Raw genomic sequence first — 7,709 nt, 5'->3', positions numbered from 1 at the left:
TTCTACTACCACCTTAAGGTTTTAGACGGACTGGTTATTTAACATGGTATCAGAGCTCGGTTTAGGGAGGGACTCGGATTCAAGTCCTCCCACCCCACTCATTTAATTTAAATATTTGTTGTTGGTATTGTTATTAATATTGGTTGTATTTGTCGTTGTCAATCGTAGCGAAAAATATCGTACGATTGAGGGGGAGTCTTAAAGAGTATAAGATCCAGGGGGAGCCTTAAAGAATATAAGATCCTGATTGATGGGGAGTCTTAAAGAGTATAAGATCGTGATTGAGGGGGAGTCTTAAAGAGTATAAGATCATGTTCGGGTCTTTCTCTACCACCTTTAGACGGACTGGTTACTTAACAGTTTGGATAATACTTGTTAAACAACTTCCTACATGATTTTGTTTAATATATTTAAATAAAAGAAGAGTTCTAATATATTTAAACATGTATACTATAAATATATAGTAGACCTTAAAAAACTCATTCCTCCTGGATCCCCTTAAAAACAGCAAATCTTGTTTATCCTAAAATAATTTCATGCACTGATATCTTTCTGACAAATTGGAAAACATTAATTCTGTTAAACAATGTTATTCAATAAATGAGCTATAGGCTTGCTTAGCGTATGATCATCAAAATCATAGGAGTTACAATCTACCCATTTTTTGATAATTACACAAGAATTTAGGAAAGGTGTTAAAAATAACCCACCCAAAATAGTTTTTCTAAAGTTTCTGCCCCTTCATCATAAAAAGGAGTAAAAACTAGGTATTATCAGTAGCAACTTCTTCAGAGTCTCTCTGGTCATGATCAACTAAAGCTTTTTCACCAAGTTCTTTGGAGAAGCCTTCATTCTAAACTATAGCAGCCTTAGTAAACAAATCCTCCAAACCATATTCTTTAGCAAGCTTTTGACCAGCAACTGCATAAAGAACCTGGACTAGAAGTGGTTGAAAAATGACCATAGTAGAAGTAAGAGTGTGTAACCCAAGAACCAAATATTTCCAGAATTTATTCTCTTCTGCAACTTCATCCAATTCCCTGAAAACCAGCTTATGACAATTCCTCATTTCCAACATAAACTCATTGAGTTTACGCTCTATAACCAAATCAAGAACAATAGAAGATAGACCAGTAGCAACAAAAGGTTTAACTTGAATGACAACCCCACTCTCAATTTTCAGATTAGACTAAGACTCTTTTGATCTTAAAATTACTTAGCACATACAGAGTCAACTTCTCTTAATTCATTACTATATCATTCAAACACCTTTGTTAACAACAACCCATAAGAAAGACCACTCACGGACTTCCCTTCTAACACTTCCATCATGATTTTCAAGATGAAATCACTAAGATCAAAAGACCTACCATCCGACAACATAGAAATTACCAACACATCCTAAGCTGCAAGATTTGACATAATACCCAACCTAGGACAAATTTTCTCAGTACAAATTTTAAACAACAAGTGTTCCATAGGCAACACCTGACCAGTAGTAGGTGGGCCAAACTCAACCAAGTCTGACTTTCCAGTAATTATAACCTTAATTAATGTAAAGCCGGAAAGTTTTCCAAATCCTTAGGACCTCATAGATTGATAATTTTGAAGGAGTCACAATTCCCAAAATATTATTAAGATCATTGACAGTAAGAGTAATTTCAGACCCAACAATAAAACACACAAAGCTTATTCTTATCGACATGCAGATTTCCATAAAATTCACGGACGAACTCAAGATAACAAATATGAGGTAATTCAGTAGATAAGAACTAAATCATAAATCAGCAAAATGTTTAATCACCCCACAAGAATGAAAGATCATACCAGAGATCGGTTTACCGAGATCGGTTTACCAAAAATAACTTTGATTGCGAGTACTAATAAGCTTTTACTCAACCTGACTAGAAAACTCTGATCGAACAGTCACATCCAGCTTGCAACGTTTCGCTTCTGACCCAGTCACAGTGGGATCTACCCATGATTGTTGATCATCCTCACTCTCAATATCTACCAGATCATCTGTATCTCCTTCATCCAAAAGTTTCCTCTTGCACTTCGAGTCCGATGGAGTCGCATCGGCTACCACCGACCTGGCCTCTGGAATTAGCTATAGTCTTGTTCCTCGTGATTAACCGAATCCCAATGTTCGCAATAGTGAAGAGAGTGAACTTGTTGAAAATGCTAGATCCAACAAAGGGTCGCGTATATAGGGAGTTGACGAGGCGTGAGTGAAGTATCTCTTTTAGACTCATTTTTCCAATTAAAGATGGAATATATTTGGATGTATTTTGAAAAACATGTATACTGGTTGATTTATACAAAAGTGACATAACACATTCAAAATTTGAAATGAAACATTAATATTATAAGAAATCAACAAATCAACATCTCTGGAATCGAAAAGAGATCCAACACGTAGCTATCATAATGAATAGATAAATAGAAATTAACTAGAAAACAAAACACGTAAATTATTTATCATGCATAACTAATCATAAAAAATAATATTAACAGTAAGCTGAGTTATAATACCCGACACCAGCCTATAAGTGTGCTAACTGAACATTGCACATTTTTATTTCCCGTCTTAGCATGCTAAAATGCTTTTCAGCTAAAGGTATTATAAAAATATATGTTATTTGAACATCAGTAGCCACAAATATGAGTTTTACCATCCTTTTGGCAACATTATCTCTCAATAAATGATGTTTAACATCAATATACTTGGTTCTTGAATAATTCACTGAATTCTTATAAATACCGATAGTAATTGTGTTATCACCATAAATAGGAGTTTAACCAAAAGCAATTTCAAAATCCTTCAGTTATTGTTTCATTCAAAGCATTTTTGAGCAACAACTATGAGCTAACAGGTTTTCTCCTTCAGCTATAGACAATGCAACATAAGTTTATTTCTTGCTTAACTAAGATACCAAACCTTGTCCTGAAAATGTACACACACCAGTTGTACTCTTTGTATCTGTTTGACATCTTATATAATCTGCATCACTATATCCAACAAGATCAAATGCATTTGTGATAAGATAAAATGAACCAAGAGTAATAGTGTCACTCAAGTATTTGAAAATTCTCTTAATAGCATTCAAATGAGACTCTTTCAAATCATGCACAAACACAAAGACTATACATCTATAAGTTTGAATATCAACATTTTTACCTTGTTAATCGGTTGTCAGCTTGTTGATAACACTCATTGGTGTTGATTTTGACATGATATTATTATAACCAAATATTTTGTGTAAATTTCTGATATATTTGGATTGATGTACATATATGTGTATAGGGTTTCCTTAATTTGTACACCTAAGAAATAATTGAGCTTTCCCATCATGAACATTTCAAATTCATTATGCATATATTTAGGAAACCACCCGCATGAAGAATCATTAGTAGCACCAAATATAATATATCCACATATATTTATACAACTAAGATTACCCTTAAATATAGTAAATAAAGTAGGATCAATAGTACCTCGATTAAAAACCATTCTTGATTAAAAATTTACTTAACCTTTCGTACAAAGAACGAGGTGCTTGCCTTAAACCATATAAAGCTTTCTTCAACTTGAACACGTAATTTGGATATTTCTTATTTTTAAATCCAGGAGATTGCTTGACAAAAACTTCTTCTTTAGTAAATCTATATAAAAAAATACTTTTCACATCCATTTAATATATCTTAATTTTCTTGTACCATGCAAATAAGAGTAGCATTCTGATATTTTCATTTTGATGAAAATAAATTCCTTTTTATTGATTGTATCTTTGTTCCACAAGTATTTCCTTGTTTCTAGTAACATTGCCAAATTCATCAACTTTGTTCTTGAATATCCATTTAGCACCGATGGTAAAAGCACTCTTAGGTGGCTCTACAAGTTCCCAAACATCAAAAATTCCAAATTGATTGAATTCTTCTTATGTTTTCATGATCCGATTCTCATCATTAAGAGCTTTATTGGTAGATATGATGGTCTAAGGTGTGTCAGGATTTGATGGAAGCATTCTGTCAGGATTTGCATAAGCGTCAAGATTAGACTGGCATCAGGATATGCGTGTCTTATAGGATATCATGATTAATCAGTATCTACTGATTGATACAGTCCTGGCTGTTAAGGAGATATTGATATGTCGCTTCCTGATTTGTAGGATCGCAGCTGTTGATTAGGATATGTGTAGAGATAGAATACTTATCTTTATAACATATCTTGTAATTGATAGAGCAACTGTGTAATATATAAATACAAAATAGGTTAATTTTTTGATTAACACTTAACTCGGGAATCATTGTAACCTAGCAGTTTTCAAGAACATCTGAATTTCTTGAGAGAGTTTGTAACAGTTTTATCAGTATTAATAAAACTATTTTTTTTGATTTATTTATATAATTGTATCCAACCCCCTTAAACAATTGTAATAATTAGTGGATAATAATTGGTATCGGGGTGGTCTAATTTAATATTAATCATAAAAGATCAAGTTGTCAAGAAGCAAATAAGAAAGTATAAAAAACCCTATTCTGAAAAAGGCTGACTACTCATCATGAAAGGTGAAGATGCTGATGTTCCTTAAATATGTTAACTGAGACTATATTGACATAATCAATGATGGTCCACCCTATCCATAAAAGCTTGTTTCATTGACTCCTACAGTTCTTGAGCACTATATAAGAAAGGAGAAATCAGATTGGTCTCTTGAAGAAAAGGCTGCAATGCTCAAGGATGCAAAAGTAAGAAATATTCATCATAACAGTTTGGACATTGTTATGTCAAACAAGGTAATTGCTTGTAAAACTACAAAAGAAATATGGGATTCCTTGGAAATATAATGTCAAGGAACCATGACATTAAAGAAAATTAGAAGAGTTGTTCTCGTTCAAGAGTATGAACAGTTTGAAGCAAAATCTGATGAGAGTCTCACTGAAACATATGAAAGATTTCTGACACTGCTAAATGATTTATCTTTAATTATTAAAGAGTATGATAGAGAAGACTCAAACACTAATTTTCTTAGAGCTCTTCCTGAGAAATTTGATACACAGACCTCAATCATCATGCATTAATACCGTCTTGACACTCACACTAGATGAGATCTATGGGATGTTGAGAAGCTATGACTTGGAAATTCAACAAAATAATAACAAGAAAGGTAATAAGGTGATGTCATTTGATTTGAATTCCGAGGCTCATAAGTCCAAGTCCAAATTCAAGATGAGTGAAAGTTTAAAAGAAAGGATCATTGTTGTGGTGTCAGAAACAGATGACTCATCGAATCCTGACACTAATACTGATGAAGATTCTGAGATAGATCTTAATGATCCTAAAGTAATTCAAATGGATGTAATGGTGGTCCAAAGCTTTAAAAGGATGATATTTAGAAAGTCGCAAAAAATATGATGGTTTTAACAAGAAATTTGCTCAAGGTGATGAAGGAAATTTCATAAAGAAGGAAGGCAAAGACATAAAGGGAAACAAGTTTGATAGGACAAATGTGAAATGTTATAACTACAATGGAAAAGGACATCTTGCTACTGAATGTCCTAAAGAGAGTGGAAATGCACTAATCACTTCTAGCAAAGATTGAATGGACTCATCAGGATTTGACAGTGATGATGAATGCTATGTACTAATGGCAAGTCTTGAGAAAGTGCTTCTCCCACTGATAAAGTACAAATGACTATTTTTCCTATTAATATTGATAAAATGTGTGAATTAAAATCCTTATTAAATCCTCTACATGTTAATTTTTATAAATTTCTTAAAAATGAAAGGCTAATCATTGAGAACAATCAACTGAAAGAGAGAAATAATCATCTCGATGTTGAGTTAATATTTATGTATGAAACTGAACTACATGTAATAAGGCTAAACATAATGAAACTTAGATGAACATTAAGTATGCAATGTTAAAAAAAGTACTTAAAAAGAAAGACAAGTATTTATGTTATTTACTAACAATCAATACTGGGGTAATTTGTAGAACTGGGGGGTGAATTCAAATTACAAATTTGAACTTTTTCGAACTTGAGCAATTATGACCCCTCAATCTCGTGGTTAGAAAATGAGGACCCACAAACCATTAAACTAATATAACAACAGTAGATATAGTAAACCCCGATTAAATAATAGCAGGATCTAAACAGGATTAAGTATGAGACAAGATTATAACTACCAATCAGAATAAATATATTACAACCAAAAATATAATTAAATTCAAATTTATTCGATTCCGACATGGAATCGACAGATAACCCGAAGTATCTGAACCATCTTATACAAGTCCTCCAACTAAGACCCTTGCTCTCACACACACACAGCAACTACCTGCTCTGGCATCTGGAAACCTACAACACGGTAGGGACTGCCAGGAACGCTCTTGCGAGCGATGCGCCTAAGTCTGGCCATCTTCTTGTTTAACTGCAATGGTTAGATCAAAGCAAAATGAATGAGCGCAGAAGCTCAATAAGTAACTATATAAACAGTGCTATAATGCAGCAATAATTTCAATATCCAAATTTGAGGCATTCTACTTTAAATCTCTAGGTGGAAGCTATAAATTATTGGCTAAGTAAAAGTTATGAAGAAGGTTTGGGCTTTCAAGAATCAAGGCTCAGGATGGAGTGAAAGCCGACATTCATCACAAATCATTAGCAGGATTCTGAAAGAGTTTCTCAATTGAAAGAAGCTATTATTCGAGCTTCGAGATTTAACAACTAATTAAATTGATAGGGTTCACAGGTTTCATATCTTTAATGAGAATATAAATCATTTAATTTTATTTCATTAAAAGAAGCAAACTGCTTAAAAGATTATATCATTTTCTCTTTTATAAAACATAAAGGAACCCTTAATTGGAATATCCATCTTTTAAAATATAATACGGGTGATCAGCCCGTACCGACCTCCATCTGGTCATTATGGTACCTATGGCATTATTTCAGCCTTATATTGGACTAGCCCCGCTAGCCTCTTATGTGACTAGACTAGTCCCACTAGTCTCTTACGTCTCTATCCAATCCATCAGGAATTCGTTTGGAAAACCTTTGTGTTGGAAATAAGAAAAGTTGACTAAGTTCATTTTATCATTACCAAGAATATAAAATCATTCGGACTCATTCAAGTCGAAAATCTTTCTTAAGTTCAATTCAAGATTTTAAGGAAAATGAACAAATCAAAAGTAAACAAGGATCAGAATAGTTCCAAAGATCATTACAAAACAAGGTATACGGGTTATCGAATAATCCAGGTTAATCAAAGCATTAAGTAAGGGGATTCATAAAGGTTCTCTTAGGTTTACGAGATCAAAATATAACAAGGTGTTAGAGCAAAATAATAAATGTTAAGATCAATAGGGTTATTATAAGGGATCAGTAGGGCTTGATAACAAGTTGTTACAAGGATCAAAATCAGGGTTTCTCAAAAATCAAAAACAGGTTTATCGCAATTGCTATAAAGAATTACCACTTTATCATGGCATTGACAATATCCTCTCTATAATCAATTCATAAGAGAAGGCAGAGTTACTTGCCTTAAGTTGTTTTCCTGCTTAACGGGTACTGAGCTACTGCCACCTACAACTTTTTTTCCTTTACTATCCTGGATGCCTCCGCTATCCAAATCTACAATACAACATAAAACCCTAATTAGATACTTGATCGATTCCCGAAGTTTCTCAGAACGTCTAATC

At 33.1% G+C, this 7,709-nt stretch overlaps 1 long non-coding RNA gene across 1 annotated transcript; it reads right to left on the bottom strand.

Annotated features, from left to right (window-relative positions):
- Nucleotides 1-574: 574 nt before the first annotated feature.
- Nucleotides 575-2,426, bottom strand: LOC141707791 (uncharacterized). The gene is made up of 2 exons (XR_012569157.1): nt 1,828-2,426; nt 575-1,040 (listed from the first exon to the last, which is right to left on the bottom strand). It is a non-coding gene; the product is annotated as an uncharacterized LOC141707791 (long non-coding RNA).
- Between the last annotated feature and the right edge of the window lie 5,283 nt (nt 2,427-7,709).

Source organism: Apium graveolens, chromosome 2, assembly GCF_009905375.1.
Source record: "Apium graveolens cultivar Ventura chromosome 2, ASM990537v1, whole genome shotgun sequence".
NCBI lineage: Eukaryota > Viridiplantae > Streptophyta > Magnoliopsida > Apiales > Apiaceae > Apium > Apium graveolens.
This window is presented reverse-complemented; position numbering and strand designations above follow the sequence as displayed.